Source organism: Balaenoptera borealis (assembly GCF_965194805.1).
Source record: "Balaenoptera borealis genome assembly, chromosome: 2".
In the NCBI taxonomy this organism is placed as follows: Eukaryota; Metazoa; Chordata; class Mammalia; order Artiodactyla; family Balaenopteridae; genus Balaenoptera; species Balaenoptera borealis.
This window is the reverse complement of record NC_138867.1, coordinates 72,631,260-72,647,896: the sequence shown is the minus strand read 5'-3', so window position 1 is coordinate 72,647,896 and position 16,637 is coordinate 72,631,260. Positions and strand designations below refer to the sequence as shown.

The window sequence follows — 16,637 nt, the reverse complement described above, 5'->3', positions numbered from 1 at the left end:
TTGACAAATTTCTACAGTGAACTTAAGTAACTACATTTGGTTCCGCCTTATTTCACTGTTGAGGAGAATCAAATGCGTATTTGGATTACCGTGCAAACACCAAAATAATCTGTGTTCTCTGTATTTAACAATGCTTTCAGTAGAAATGTGACTTGAAGATTTGAGAATTAGATGTGTAATTTGGAATTAATCGGTTACAACGATAAGTGGCCTCCATGTCACTTTGTGGTGCCCACTGGCAAGGGGGAGTTTTGTGTGCTTTATGCGATATTAAGTGCCACTGGTAATGCTGCGTTCATTCCTATCTTTCAAACAAAACAATTAAGGCTAGTTAGTGTACTACCTAATTTGATTTTGACTATAGTTGTTTGAATTTCTTCTTTGGAACCTTCCAACTAGAGCACACTCTTAAGACTCCATAAGACGCCAGATTTTATTTAGTATCCATATACAGCAACAAGTATTCTAAATGCATAGGAAACAAGAATTCACTATTGAGGCCTGGATTACCCTAAGACTGGGGAGGAAGTCATAGCTCTTGGCTAATTCTGTAAACGATAATTAAATACAGTTATTAGTAATATTTTCTGGAAGTGGATTGGGATGTACTTAATATTGCATTTCGAAAGCCTTCTCAAAAATTTTGATCATCGAAGGACTACAATCAGCTAACAATTTCTCACAGAATCCGTTCAAAAACTGAGCTGTAATTGATCTTGGGTATATGTTAAGTGACAGGGTCATACGTATAAAACATTGGGTGTCCTTCATACAGTTAGTTTAGAGCAGTGGTTCTCAGTCGTGACTATAAGAGAGCTTTTAAAAAATGCTCATGCCCATCCACTGCCAGATTTGGATTAAATCGGCCTGCTGTCTTGGCATTGCTATTTCTCAAAGCTATCTGGGTGATTTTCACACGAAGTGTGGGTGAGAACCACTATTTAGAAGAAGATAAATGTGAATTTTGAACTTGGTCATACAACTCCATGCATTCAGAAAGTTAAAGAAATGAATAAGCTTATAATTTGAAAACGATCTTAGGCTCTGCCCACAAAACGTCTACTGCTATTCCCCAACACTTTCTCTTGGACATCAACTGAGAATTTATTAATTAATCAGTCAGTTCATTCACTAAGTGTTTAATGGGAGGTGGCTTGCTAGGTGTTAGGGATACAAAAGTGAAAGATGGAGTCTCTGTCCCTGAGGAATTCAGTCTGATGAGGGAGATGAACATGCCAGATGCAATTGTGAATGTAATGTAATCACCACTATCTTACAGGTATGTTGAAGGTAAAATGGTTAAGTGATAGAATGTTCAGCTTTTTCAGGAGATGACTGGTCAGGTCAGTCTTCACTAGAAGAAAGGACACGTAAAGTGAGTCTTAAATGATGAGTCAAATCATTGGCAGTATTCTGGAAAATGGAATTTTTTTGATTCATCTCCCCTCCAAAGTGTAACAGAATTTTGTAAGTTTTTTATATGGCCTGCCATATTCTCAACTTTGCCTCCCTTTTTGGAGAGGCTGCCCAGGCCTTGTCCAAGACCTCAGTCTCTTTTGAAATTGGGAGCAGCTAATGAAGCTAAGAGGATGGTACTGGAAGTAGGAAGAGCCTAGCTAATCCCCTTTCCATTCTCTGGTATGACAGAAAACCTCCCTGTTACAGATCTGGAGGTGACTTGAAGGACTTGTTCTTCCTCCACACCCACTCAGGCCTTGTTTCCTGGACATAGCTGAAAGGAAGGGGGGCCTCATCCAGGTCCTCCCCTGCAATTCACTGTCTGGACAGGGGATGTGGAACAAGTTATGAATGAGGGAGAAGAGCACCAACAGTGAGATGCTACCAAGAATACTTCATATAGTGGAGACTCAACTTTTATCTCCTACAAAAAATAATTTTAGAAAATAACTTCACTTGGTATTTTCCTGTCTTTTCTTGTTCTAAAAAAAATCAAAAATAGATAAATAAAAGACTTTAAGGGTGTCATACCCTTATGAAAAAATCTTGTGTACTTTAAAATTACTCTGTAAAGGTACTCTAAAAGAAGAGAATAAGCTTGTAAGACATAGCAAGCCATGACTTTATAAGACATGTAGAATCCAAGAAACTGGACTTGCTCTTTCTACATTGCCAAACAAACATAAAACACACACACACACACACACACACACCACACACACACACACACACACACACACACACACACACACACACCAGCTTCAGAAGACAGAAAAGGCAAGACATGCAGAGGAAATAAATATACTGGTACTACAAGTTACATAGGAAAATGTTGCATTTCTTCATAGGAAGTTTTACTGTAAAATGAGCCACATCCAATTTTATGTAAGGGGGGGGGGTTAGATGGTGGTCTTAATTTTATAATGGAATAAAATTCCAAGTCTGTAAATAAAGTTTTCATTCCAGCTTCTAGGCCATGTTATTTTCACAAACCAGATTCCTCATGAGATAAGCCCAGCTTCATATTGGGAGGGAGGAGAGGGAACTGGGCTGCACTATTTGATTAATCATATCCCAGTGACTAGAGTAGAGAATTAAATTCGTTATGAAAGACTGGGAACTTTGATCTAATGGACTGACTTTTTTGGAAGTCATAAAATGTACTGAATTTGGTCTTAGATAGATAATGCATTAATATCACACATACATTTAGAAAATTATCACCTTGAGTAAATTAAGTATACAGCGTTGAATTCAATTAGCATATTATTAGAGATTTACAAGTCAATAAATATCATAAGGTGAGTTTATTTTTTTAATGCAACTGGAAACTCTCCAAAAATTCAATATGATCCAGATGAAAACAAGTGATTTTATTAAGCCCTCGAAAGCGCTCAATGCTGGTTTTGCAGGAAAGGGGCATATTTATCAGTACTGTTTTATCTCAGAAAGGCAGAGCTTTCTATGATTGCAACTTATAAATCTGTTGAGAGTCAGCGAGGTTATCCAGATGAGTTTTTTTCTCACATTATGCAATAGCTGAGAAGCTCTTTCGTGGTAATCAGCTCATAAATAGACTAGTCAATTTCAAGAACATATACACCCAAATTAAATAATGCTACAATATACCTGTAAAAGGGTGCTATATTTCTAAGAGATTTTAATAGAGTAGATTTCAGATCTAGCTTCACATTCGAATCCTTGGAGAGCTTTTAAAAAATAACAATGCTGAGGAACCAGCTCCAACAGTTGCAATTTCATTGGTCTGGGATGGGTCTGGGGATCAGTAATTTTTGAAAGTATCTCAAGTGATTCAAATGTGCAGTCAGCGTTAAGAACTGTTAACATTCAAAATCTTCAGAACTTTGGATCATCTTTGAACACTAAGGTGAAGTATAAATAAGGAACATTAGGATTACCTTCCTTCTAGCTATAAAATTGAGAAGAAAATAAATTGATTTCTTAAGTTATAAAAGGGAAATTATCTCCTCTGTAGAATCTTCCTTTTACCAGTTTATGAGACCAGCTGCATCATTCCAGTTTTTAAATTATTGGCATTTCTAAAGATGAAGTAACAGGGGAAGTGATGAACTTTATAAATAGACTGCATGAAATATTTGGCATGAGGGGTCAAGATGTAGGCGAAGCTGGAAAAAGACTTTAGCTTGTGTGTTAGCCAGAGGCCAACAGTTGTTAAATTCCCTAAATTTCCTTAAGAAAGGGAAGAGTAAGAATCCCTTTAAGAACATAATTTTTTTTTTTTCTCCAATGTGTAGTCAGTAAAACCCAGAGGGAAAAAAATGTACCTTTCAAGCCAAAATTAGGTCATGCCAACCACAGCAAATTTGGAAGCTCTACTTCAAATGTAGTCTTGCAGGATTGCTGTGGATCATCTTAATGTCACGCACGTGGTGAGGCTGACGCTTCCAGATCATGGCTGCGGGGCTCTGCTGAGCAGGCCAGCTCTGCTGACTGAGTCTGACCGAACCCAGTTGGGCTGCAGTTGGCACACAGACATGACGTGACCTAAGGTTGTGTCTGAAAGGTATGCTCTGGAATATGGCATTTTTTTAAGGTGAAAAATTTACAGTTTCTAAAAAAAAAAAAAAAAAAAAAAACTCAACAAAATCACATAACAGTTCATTTTGTTTTGCTTTATGATTCTAGAGGGGGAAAATGTTAAAGGAAACAGGGAATGGACAAATCTAGCCTAACGGCCTGCAGGCACGGCTTCCTGGTAATTAGGAGGAGGTTGCCAAAGAACTATGTCACCATTAAAAAAAGAAAGAAAGAAACCTACAAAGTAATAGTCTCATTCATGTATTCACCTGTTCACAGAAGTGGCAGGATTGTTCTTTTTCCAGTCTTGAGGGATGTGGGAGAAAATTAGAAGGCACTTCATTCATTTCATTGGCACTTATCGTTGCTAGAATGTTGAATCTGCTGTACAATGCAATATATTTCCATTATGTAAAAGAAACTGATGCTTTTTTCCTACCTGCAGAACATAGTACTTCATGGGTGTTTCTATTCATTATTTGAATGTTGGACTGGCCATAAAAATATAGCTTATTTCCATTACATAACAGAAATTTATACTCTTTTCTACTTGCAAAAAGTATTTAATAAAGTGATAAGGCCTGTAGGGTTTAAACATTCTTATTGTGAAATGCACTAGAGAACTTTACTGAGTTGTGTAAGGAAGTATGAATATCTGTCATAGTATCCCATGTGTCTGTTATGTTGTCAAAGAAAAAAGCTGAAGTCTGTCTTTTGTTGAACACTACTGAATTCATTCCCACCAAAAAACCAAAAACTCAAAAGAGTTTTGGACTTGTTCCTAAATGAGCACATATATTCGCAGCTGCAATCTTTGTCACCATTAGCTTTACATCTGTGTCATACCTGCAAAAAGAAGTTTTTCTCTTCCAGAATAACTTTCCAGTGTGTACAATTAGTTGCATCAGTCTAGTTTCCAAGTTATTGACATCTCTTAGAATGAGGTAGCAGTGGATATGTAATATTCTATCTGTTATGAACTGGGATATTGTGCAGGAGATTGAAAAAATAAAAATACTCTCCTTCTATTATAGAATAGAATTCCTGCATTCTTGAATTACTTAGTATAGGGACTTTCATGTGTTAAACTACATTCCCCTTGATTTTTCTGGCGTGCTGGTTCTACAGTCTCTGATAACACAGGAAATAAAAGGCCCAATCAGTACTGCATGAGGATTCTAGAAATACTTCACAGAGGAGAAAACACTTGAAGTGGATCTTAAAGGAAGATCTTGAATGTGTCTTGTGTTGTCGCTGCATGTCTTGCCTTTTGAGTAGAGACTCTGGTGTGTCACTACGCACCCAATAATACAGTCAAATCCCCCACTTATGAATAATTTGGTCCCCTCAATTTTTTCTATAATTGGAAACAGATAATTTATTTTTCATGGAAACAGTTTTTAAATGGTTGTTAACTTCTCACATGAGCCCACAAAAACCCATTGTACACTTACAGTAATTCTTTTTAAATAGCAGGAAGCCATACAGGTGTTGTAAAACAAATAACTGAATTAGACTGTCCAAACTTTCCTTCACCAGTAAATGCTTAGTGAAAGCAGTCTCTGATGAGGCAGGTGGAATTTTTGTGGAAATAATGAAAATAATTTCTAGGTTTCACAATGTAGTCTAGTACATACAGACCTCAGAATCATATGCAGTGTTCCTTTAAAGTGCAGAATTCCCACCGCCACCTTCCTGGGGAGACCTTTCAACAGATGATTAGAATGTTTATTGGAGTTTAAGGATCACTGCTTAAAGATCGCAAGTATTCTTAGTTTATCATTTCCTTTTACAATAGCTTTTTCTGTTCAAATATATAATAAGCATCACTCTAAATGTTTTATTAGTTATCTTCAGCTAACACGTGGAACGTACACGAAAGAGAATTTCTCAAGGGATAACTGAACAAGAAGAAGAGAACAGAAGGCGAGTAACAAGCATGTGTGCCAGGATGAGAGTGCCTGAGAAGGATTTGACTAAACTACCATTAGGACTCGGGCACTTGGGCTCCGGCCTCCATACCTTATCAGTTGCACTCCGCTGTCCTCCGTGACCCCTAATAAACTTGTACTGCACTGCCTTCTCCAGGAATGTCCGAGGTCAAATTTGAGGGGTTTTGCCCAGGTTCCCAGAATCTAGGCACATGCCTGCCAGGCATATGGTTAATAGATACTTACTGAATGAGCAAATGAATTCTGCCACTCACTTCCTCTGAATTATAATGTCTGTGGAGTCTTGTTCGCTTAGGGCCCCTGATATGACCGGGAAAGTGCCTCAAACGTGTTGTAGATGGATATTCCACATGAATTGAATTGAAGAAAAATTTGGTGGGACTTGAATTTAGAATTTCTTCTAAGCCTTGGATGTGAGGTGATTTGCATATGTAAGAAAGTGGAGATTATGCATTGAGTTTATTTGAATTAGACGTTTTACAAAATGGATTTCATCATCAGAAAATGCCTAAATTTGTTGAAATTAAGTTAACAGAAAGAGAGTACCTTGCTGCATAGTTTTATGAGTCTAAAAACAGTACTCCATATATTTAACTCAGAGTTTTTGTTGGTGGTGCTTTATTAACTTCATGGTTTTTAAAATCCTCCTTTGAGATTTTTCTCTGCACCATCTAGACTTGGACCATAATTTGTGCATAATTCAAATTGCAGCAATATGAAGGAAGAGAATAAAAATTCATGGCAACACAAAGTACATTATTTTAGTCACTGCCTTTTAAATTACTCTACTTATAAACTCAACTAGGTATTTTATTCTTCTCTATTAGAAAAAGAAACTGTGAAGAATAAGGGAAAAATATCCAAAATTATTAAAAAGTAAGGTATCACCTTATTACTTCATGTGGTACTGTCTTAAAAACTTTAATGATTCTTTTCTAAAAAGTAAAGTGATTTGGGGGAGTAGATAAAAATATTTTCAGATTATTTAAGAAAACAAGCTTGAATATGGAATATATTTTAAACATTTTAAAATGTTTCTCAAAGTATTCTCTATAGCATTTATCAAGACCCTTTCAGATCCCGAAAGTGAATAATGGTGAGTAAAAATAAGAAATAAGACAGAGAAAGAATTCCAAAGCCGCTTTATAAGTTTGTGTCTGCTCTTCAGGTTTATTCAGCAAGGACAGCGCTGGGACTGACACCCTTGCAGGGTGCCTCCCACTCTGCCTGCTCGGCTCTCTTCCCGCATACAGAGCCACTTTGGAGAGTAAACCACACGTAGAATGGGTCATTCCATTCACCTAAGTACTAAAATTGGAATGTGTTCTCAGAAACACAAAAGTAGAACCTTAAAGACTCTACTAAAGACAATTAGGATTCATTGCAGTCCTTTCTTCTTATCACAGTAGAAAGAATGTCAACTTTTGTGTCTTCAGTAACCATGCTTCTCAAGGATTTAATGAAATGATATATGTACCATAGCATTGTAAAACGGAAATCCTGTACAAATATCAGTTATTCTTAACCTACCTTAGATTGTAAACTCCTTGGGCTTGGGGACTGCACCTTATTCGTCTTTGTGCTCTCTCTGGTCTCAATAAGTCTGTTACACATAATAGATGTCCCATAAATGTTGGTTGAATTAAATTGAAACAAGTGAATGAAGGGTAATAATTGTTCCTAATTCAAATGAGAGAGATTTAGGAAAAACAATTAAGTGCTACCACTATGAAACCTTTCCCTTTGGAATTATCTTTCCTATGCCTGACTTTTGTAGAATTTCATGTATACCTATTTTATGGTACTAATTTCTGCCTTGTACTAAAGTTCATGTTTAAATTATCTTTCCCAGTTTTGTAAAATTTAAGCTCTTTGGAGGACAGAGATGAAGTTTTATTAGTCTTTGTATTCAGGATATACTCTCTGATGGATTTATAATCTCTAAATTAACAAATTACTTTTTGCACCAGATCTGCTATACTACCTGACTGACTGAACGATGTTGATCATAACCAAAGATACTTCCTTGGGGTAGGCGTCCAGTTCCTTTTGTGAAATACTACTGCTTACTATTCTATGAACCTATGGTAATGATATTATTTATTGTATACTAATACATATTTTTACAGCTGAGGAAACTGAAATTTAGAAGTCACATAGATTAAAACTTCGGTCTCTGATTAGAAAGCATGGTTCTTATATAGCTACAAAAAAACTGCCATCAGTAGCCTTTATTTCATTTCATATGCGGTAATAGATGAATGATGATTCTGCATCTTTCTTACATTATAATACTATATTTCTTAGATTTGCCCACCATGTAAAAATTATGAATTTTTGTGGTTCTTGTTTATGTCATGAGTGAAAATCATGAGATAATACTGTTGTAGCTGATAAAACAATGTTGAAAGACACATTTGTGATTCATTAAAAGACATAGTGTATCTCATTGGCCCAGTTTGGAGTTTAAGTTTTATCCAACTGATTCACGTAAGTTGGGTTTTTTTTGTTTTGTGATATGCATCTGACTAGGTTGATCTCTTATTTCATAAATATATGAGGAACCAAGTATATTGGAAAGGGTTTATATCTTTTGTAAACCCATTAAGTCAACATCTAATGGAAGCTAATTCAAGTCTTTTATTTATTCCATTGCTAGTTAGTTAGCATCGGTATATGATGGGAGTAAGAAAAACAAAATGATAGTCAAATGATGAAGTTTTATTCTTCACCAGCAATCTTCATGATACATTTGTTTCAATGATACTGTTATCTAGAAATGATAGTCATTTTTATTTTGCATAGATTTCTTTTATTCAGGCAATTTCTAATTACCTGTATTCATTTAAGTATAGCAACTTACTATTGGTGTCAATTTATTGAATGTCTAGGCATTATGCAGCTACAGAACGTTTCTTCTCAATTGTCCTAATGGAAGATATTTGGCTAGCAAGAGTACACAACTGTTCGATAATTGACTTTTGTTCAAGGGTGTACAAGTCCAGCCTAGAAGACCTCATTATCCATTAGGTACCCACCTCAGCTAGAGCTACATTTTAACACTGCATTCTTAAGAGCAACATACATATCATTTTAATTATCACTTGGAAATATGATAATTATGATAAAAATCCTTGTTAAAATTTTTTTCTTGTTGTATAGTACACTTATTTCAAATGATAGTTAATGCAGCCAGAAGCCAGTGTTTAAATAAATTGAACATTGCCTTGAATGTTCTTTTATAGGAATTGACTTTAGAGTATGATTCTGACTCTTCTGATTCTTCTCTCGTTGTGTTTCATATACTTTCTTCATCTCAGCCTCCATCTCTACCACTGGTACTTTTAGATATGTATTTTTCCTTGTATTTATTAATAGAAATAGCTTTAAAATTAAAGTTTTAGCTATATAAAAGAGATATAAGATACATAGTAAAAGGCGTGTGATTTTTTTTAAATATAAAGTTTGACTCTGTTGCCAATGAATATTGAATACACACTTCAATATATAGTTCTAAAATTGTTTTAATCATGTTATCTAAGAAGATACTAATAACCTTTTGTTTGCAACTATACTACTAACAAATATAAAGAATTCTGCATAAATTATTTCCATATACAATCACTTTTAGTCATTTAAATTTCCATTTGTCGTTTTGGAGATGTTGCAACCTAAAAATACAAATACAGTTTGATAGTTTATATTCTAATAGATATGTAAATCCCCTACAGATTGAGTCTGATTGTATTGGTTGCATTATAAAGCTTCAAGTAATAATTACCCTCGTACATTTTAGTACAATTAGAATTCTTTAATCTTTTTGAGATGCTGAAAATAGATTTTAAAATTTCAAGTACCTAGGATAAATAATTACAGTCTATTCACATAACTATAAATGCATAAATTATTATTTTAATTTTAAAATATAAGACAGAGATGTATACCTTACTAAATATTGAACTTTTATACCTTAAGTTAGCTAACTGGCCAGTCAGAATGTGAAATTAACATTGGTGGTTTATAGAATGTTAGCATGTAGAAGCTGAAAGTTAGTAGAAAAATCAGCTGAATTTTAGCAGATAGATGTTCACTGAGTAAATTCACTAAATCTATATCCAGTACTTGTAAGACAGGTTGATTGATATCAAAATGTGTGGATGTTTACTGGAAGATAAAGCAAAGACTTGGCATTATTCTAATAATTAAACAGAACAAAGTTTAAATTGAAAAAAATACATATTCTTCATTTAAAAATTCATTATGTATAAGTTTTTAATGATATGTTATATATATACACACACACATATATACATATGTACATATCTAAGCATGTAAGCATGTAAGTATGTATGTATGTATGTATGTCAAAGGAATCACCAAAGTCAGAGCCAGTACGTGAGTCTGGAAGTTTTGCTCGCTGCTCCACTTTAAAATGAAGGGCATTCCAAACATCATGGCAGCCCTAAAGAGCAATGGCCTTCTAGGGTCTGCTCCAACTCTAAATTCCTCCATTCTGTCTACTTTGGCAGTTACCATTCCTATGTTGTGCTCTTAAAACAATCAAAGTAAGACCTCATATTTCATTAAAATGTTGGAATCTGTTGATGCTGGAGTCAGACTGTGTAGGTTCCAATCCCAGAGCCACACTTACCTTGTGCAAGCAAAGTCCTCTTTGTCTAAGTTTCCTCATATGTGAAATGGATGCAGTAATGGTACCATAAGGTTGTTATGAGGATTACATGAGTTAATACATGTAAATAGAACAAAACAAGGATTAACAATCATTATCCTTTTTTTAATTTTTACAATCAAGAAATTTTGCATTGAAAGGGTTTTTGGTTTTTGCCTTTTGAGGAGGAAGGTCTAGGAAATAGATTTTATAATTACCTACATCATCCTACAAATTAAAGTCATTAAAGGCAGATTTACTACTTGATTTTATCTTTTCAAAGTTTTTTTTTAATTCTTGTAGTGGAATTTTAATAGTTTTAATTCGTATTATTAAATTTGAAATACAACTAGGGAATACCAGAATTACCAATTTCTAGAAGTTTCTTAGTTTTGAAATGTTGATGAACAACGGATCATTTCCTGAAGGAATTTGCAGATTCATCTCCCTGAAACATAAGAGAAAACTGAACTTTAATAGTGGTCAGTCATTAATTCCTTTGAAATTAAATTAAACATTTAGACATAAATCAAATGGATAAATGTGTTGAAACCTTTATTGTAGATTTTTAAATTAAGCCTTAGACAACATTTTGTACTAGCCAAATATCACACATTTTCAGTGTATTTTATTATGTCTGTATGACTTTTTTTTTAAACAAACAGGTTTCACAATCCTTGTAAACGAGAGATTTACCATAGCATTCGGTAGCATAGCCAAACTCATGTGGGGCTGGCTTTTAGAAATGCGATGCTTAAGATTTAGACAGTTGAAGCCTGTGAATGTATGAATGTCATTTATTTTCAAATTAACTGATTTAGAAACAAGTAAATTAAAAGTACTTTAAAGTGCTTGGCACAACCATATTCTTCTAAGAAATATTTTACAACATTGAAGAACTTGTGTATCCATCTGGGAAAACAAAATACTCCCACACAGGCCACTATAACTCTAAATAACCAGTCCATTGGCAGAGGGAATCTTTCAACCAACTCTTTCACAGAGAACAGTGTCATTAGGAAACGGAATTTTATCCCAAAGTATGTCAATTTTTTACCAAAATCTAAATTTTATTTTTTCTTATCAGTGTGCCCCCCTCATCAGTGGGAATGAATTAATGACTTTTTTTTTTTAAGTGCTTGCTGAAGTTGCAAATAACTAGTTAACATTGTGGAGTGAGAAGTTACACTACTTAAAGTTTTCAAAATGTGTCTCGGTTTATTACCTTATTGTGACTAAAATAATTACAACAAGAATTAAATATTATATATAAAGCATTTAGCTTATTTCCTGCTATTATTTCTATGTAGAAAGATGTAAATATGTGAAAATGTGAATTTTTATCTTAAGGAGATGGTTTTCACCCACATATGGTTTAGCCAGTACTCTGCAAAGTAACAGATGTTACATAGCTAGAAAGTTGTACCCATTCAACCAAACTTCTAGAAGTAGGTTTGTTATTTTCTACTAAACAGTTTTCAGCCTCTATAGCTTTCGATTTCAAATACAGATCATTATTAGATTATTAAATCATGCAGATTCTCTCCACCACTTCCTCTGCTATGTGCCTTTGGGGAGTTTTTTTAAATAGCAAATTATTCTACATCATATTTGTAAAAGTTATCGTAGTAAGATTATAAATTTCGCTAAAATATTATTTATGAATTTTAGTTACATCACCATGTGCCCATTTACTAGTTATAATAAGTTTGCAGAATGGAATTTATTTGCACTTTGTGTATTGCCAATTTTTACTCATGTACTTTTTAAAAGCAATATATTTAAATCTGATTTTTGTAATTTAGATAATAGTTGTTTGTATTCGACTCCAAATTTGAGAAACTGCTTTGTAATGGGTTTGTGATCCAAGTCATTACCACGAGTTGTGCAACTATAAATGAGATAAACAAAATAGAAATAGTGATCTTATGTGAAAGCTGTAGATTGGTGTCTGTTCTAGTCTCGCAACTATGTATCTTATCAGCCTGTTAAAATCTAGAGGTCCTGAAATTATTCTTTTTTTTTTTAAAGTCGTTGTTTTATAGATGAGTTACTAAATGAAAAAAAGAAAAGTGGTAATAGAGGAAGTTGGCATGGAGAATTGTCACTGTACTCAGCTCTTTTATCTTTTTCTAAATATAGTTTTAAAATATTGTTCAGGTCAGCTGATAGAAGTGGGGGAGTGCTTCTTCATGTCTTCTTTCTTTCCCAATCATTTCAGTAATGTTTTGATGAATTAAAGTATATAAGTGAAACAAAGAAATCAGCACCAAGTTCTCATATTAAACTGAAACTTGAAACTGCTAATTCCCCAGATATTTTTAATATATTGCTAATCTCAAAACCAGGACTAAATTGGTATTCCAGGACTAAAGTGGTAAATTTTTAATAGAGATGTCTCTTACAAGCAGGTCTTATTATAACATGCTAGAATATCATTTATTCTTTGAGGGTGTGATTTATTCTATTTAAATATAAGCCCTGTAAAGGAGATGTGTTAATCTATTTTTACTCTAAGTACATAAATATGTCTGCTGCATTCTAGTCAGTAGATGTATTCAGAAGCCAATATGCCTCCACTCTCACATTTCTTCTGTAAATGATGAATAATATTGATAAGTGAAAATTACAAATCTGCAATAGAGCTTAACTACTGAACACTAAATCATTCTGTTACTAACTCTGTGTTCCAATGACATTTTCTAGATTTAAAAAAAAAGTCATTCCTACACTTAAAAAATATTTTGTGCTTTTGCAGCAATATAAGCAAATGTGCATTTGAAAGAAAATTCACAATGCAGCCACAAATAATTCCCTTTAAGACTCAAAGTGCCATTTTCAAAAATGGTTCAATTTTCAGAATGGAATATTTAAAACCTCTTTCCTGCCAGACTTTACATTCCACATGTTTGGTACAATTAAAATAGGAGAGTTGAAGGAATGGAACTCTTCCATCTATATTTTGGAAAAACATATTCACTCACCTCAATTTGTCAGTGTGCATTAAGAGGTAGGTTATTATGCAGTAGGAAAAGAAGAAGAAGGCAGCTCTAACTCATGTGACTGACATGTACTGAACATGGCCATTAATACAACTTGGCAGTGACCTTGGCAGAATTACAGGTAATCTCCTTGCAGGGTTAAACTATTTGAATGATATTTCTACCATGTTAAGCACAAAGAGAAGTCTCTTTGGAATTTTACCCTTTAATTTTCTTTTATCCTAACAAATATATTTTTTAAATGATCCCTTCATTATTTTCTTTATCCCTTTGCTCTCTGAAATGACAGTTTATCCAAAACATTGTTGCTGTCATTTTTCTGTCATTATGGGGAACTACTGTATATTGGTAGCACTTTCATAAAGAGTTGAAGTTGATTTTATTTTTATTATAGGTGTAAATCTGTAGTCAAATTTTATTATACCACTCATAACCAAAGTTCTAAAAAGCAGAAAACCTGTTTAGAGAAGATACAGGTTGAGAACTCAATGTTGAAAAAATTCCTTTATTATATATTTTATAAAAACTCTCAGCACCGTTATTATTATTACCATTTAGGATTTATTTGGATTATATGAGTTAAAACATGTATTTTTATCATAACTTCTTAGATTTTGCAATAGAAATTTCAAGTGCATCATTGTTTATTTCTTCCTACCTCAGGTGAGTTTGTCACATAAGAAGGGAACTTTGGCACATAAAAGATTCCGGTAAATTAATGGAAAATATCATGACAAATAGTAAAGTTGTCATCTTATTAAAACATCCTACTGCCATTGTAATCTCATATTTAGTAATAACCTGTACTGAAATGCCTATAATATGTAAGAAGTTTCACATAATGGAAGTTGGGCTTAGTAAAAAGCCTCTAAGCAGGTCGTAATTTCTTACAGTTGCTTCTACATCATATTTCAATACAGGAAATGAACAGTGACTATAAAGGAAGAGCATTTTTTTTCCACAAATGTGGATCCATTTAAAAACTATTCCTTCCTGAATTGTTTCTGGGGTCTTTTGGCAATTTGAACCAGCTGTTGACAACAGCATTTATAGGATCCATTGACACTGGAGGATATGACAGTTTCTGTTTGGTGTTCATTATTCGTAATTTTAATTCTAGTTTAACTTTTAGAAGCAGGCCAAATTAGTTAATTTCTGGAATTAAAGCAAATTCACTGGTCATTTACATTTTTGAGTATATGTAGAGAATTAGAAAGCTGCTTTCAATCAATGAGTCATTTATAGTGTACAAGGTGAATTATTTTCATACAGAGCACCCTTAAGAATCATTTGATAAGAAGGACATGGAAATTTATTAGGTAAGGCATGTTCAATAGATTACAATATCCTGCATTTCTCATCAGTTTACCTATAAATTTAACCTTTAGCAATACCTATTTCCAATTTATTGTCAAGTTGATCTATATAATCAGAATTCCATATTATGTTTATATTACCCAGGAACCCACCAAATGGAAAATTAGAGGTATCTTATCTCTGGCTATAAATGATAAGTAAATGATTGCTGGCAGCCTATAACACTATTTAAAATCTTAACCATGGGGAAAAAGAGTTGTTCTTGAAATAACTGTAGTAGAAATACATTAAGAAATATAATTTCAATCAGGGAAAAAGTTAATCCAGTTTCAAAAAATGACATGGAAAAGTCAAAGAGAAAATGAAACACCCTTCTTTAATCTAAGGGGAGTCAAACTTTTAGGTTCGTATTTAGATAAAAGCTCAGATCATGAATGTACTGGATTTTATATATTTTACTGTCAGCTGATTTAGGACTTTCACATATAAAACTTCAAAACTAGATGATGAAAATATTTCGTTAGAATTTTGTAAGGCCCCCTAACAGATGAGGCAATATAGCAGAGGAATATGAGCTTAGAATCTGGAGTCAGGTTCCCTTATCTCAAAACCTAGCTTTGCTACTTGGCTATGGTGTAAAGTTGGGCAAGTTTTGTAGTTTTTCAGTGCCTTGATTTTTTTTCCTGAACCAGAAATATAATATGAATAATGATCATGATAGTACAAAATTATCCAGGTATAAGGTTCAATTGAAATAATAGAAATAATATTCCTGGGACATGTTTACTCAATGAACTATCATTATCACTATTACTAGGATGATTAAAAATTGTTTCACAGGAATAAACTATCAAACACGAATTAAAATTCTGTTGCCAAAATTTCAAATTTTATTCTTCAAATCTTTTTTTCCTTCCACGTTTCCAACTTGAAATAGACTTTCCTAACATGATAATTTTCTGGATTAAAGAAAGTCATAGATATTAGTTTCAATAGATTATAAAATCTTTCATTAAAAATAGAAGAAACATGTGTATCATCTAGTTAATGCCTCTCACTTTGTCATGGAGAAACTGTGTATTAGAAAAAAATGAATTTCAGAAATATTAAAAATTTAGTTTAAATGTGATTGTGTAGCCTACATTGTCTACCTAATAATTGGTCTGTCTGATTTTTGCACAATGTCTCAATAGAATTTTAAAGATAGACTTTGATTTTTTTAACTTAATTCCAACAATTTATTGGTTTACCATTGATTTTTAAAATAGAATTTAAATAATACATACACACACAAAATATTTTAAAATATTTTAAGTGATGGAACGTGTCTGTGTTTGGGTGTTTACGCATAGAATACAGTTAAAGTTTTAGCGAAAGGCAAATGGCTAATGGAAAAACAGACCTAAATAGAAATGCTTTTTGTGACATGATTTTTAAAAAAATGAAACACAAAAGAAATCTAAAGAGACATTTTGCAAAGCCTTGCATTCCAAAAAAAAAAAAAAAAATGAGATAGGAAAAGCATTAAAGTAGACAAGGCAACACCACCCCAGAAATTAGGATCTTCTAAAGTAACTCAGTCTGCTGAGTTTCCCAGATGGTTGTCAGTGATGTGCCTATCTCTGCACCATACTCTTCTTCTCCTTCTAGGGCAGGATTGGAGGAGGGGCAGTAAGTTTC

At 33.5% G+C, this 16,637-nt stretch overlaps 1 protein-coding gene across 14 annotated transcripts in view; it reads left to right on the top strand.

Moving 5' to 3' along the window:
- MEF2C (myocyte enhancer factor 2C) overlaps nucleotides 1-16,637 on the top strand; it is a 165,351-nt gene that overhangs the window by 38,109 nt on the left and 110,605 nt on the right. The window contains exon 2 of one of the 14 annotated variants that reach the window (XM_082377767.1): nucleotides 7,940-8,000. The exons of the other annotated variants lie outside the window; for them this stretch is intronic. The gene's annotated coding sequence lies outside the window, so the exon portion shown is untranslated. The remainder of the gene's footprint in view (nucleotides 1-7,939; nucleotides 8,001-16,637) is intronic. 14 annotated transcript variants of the gene reach the window in all.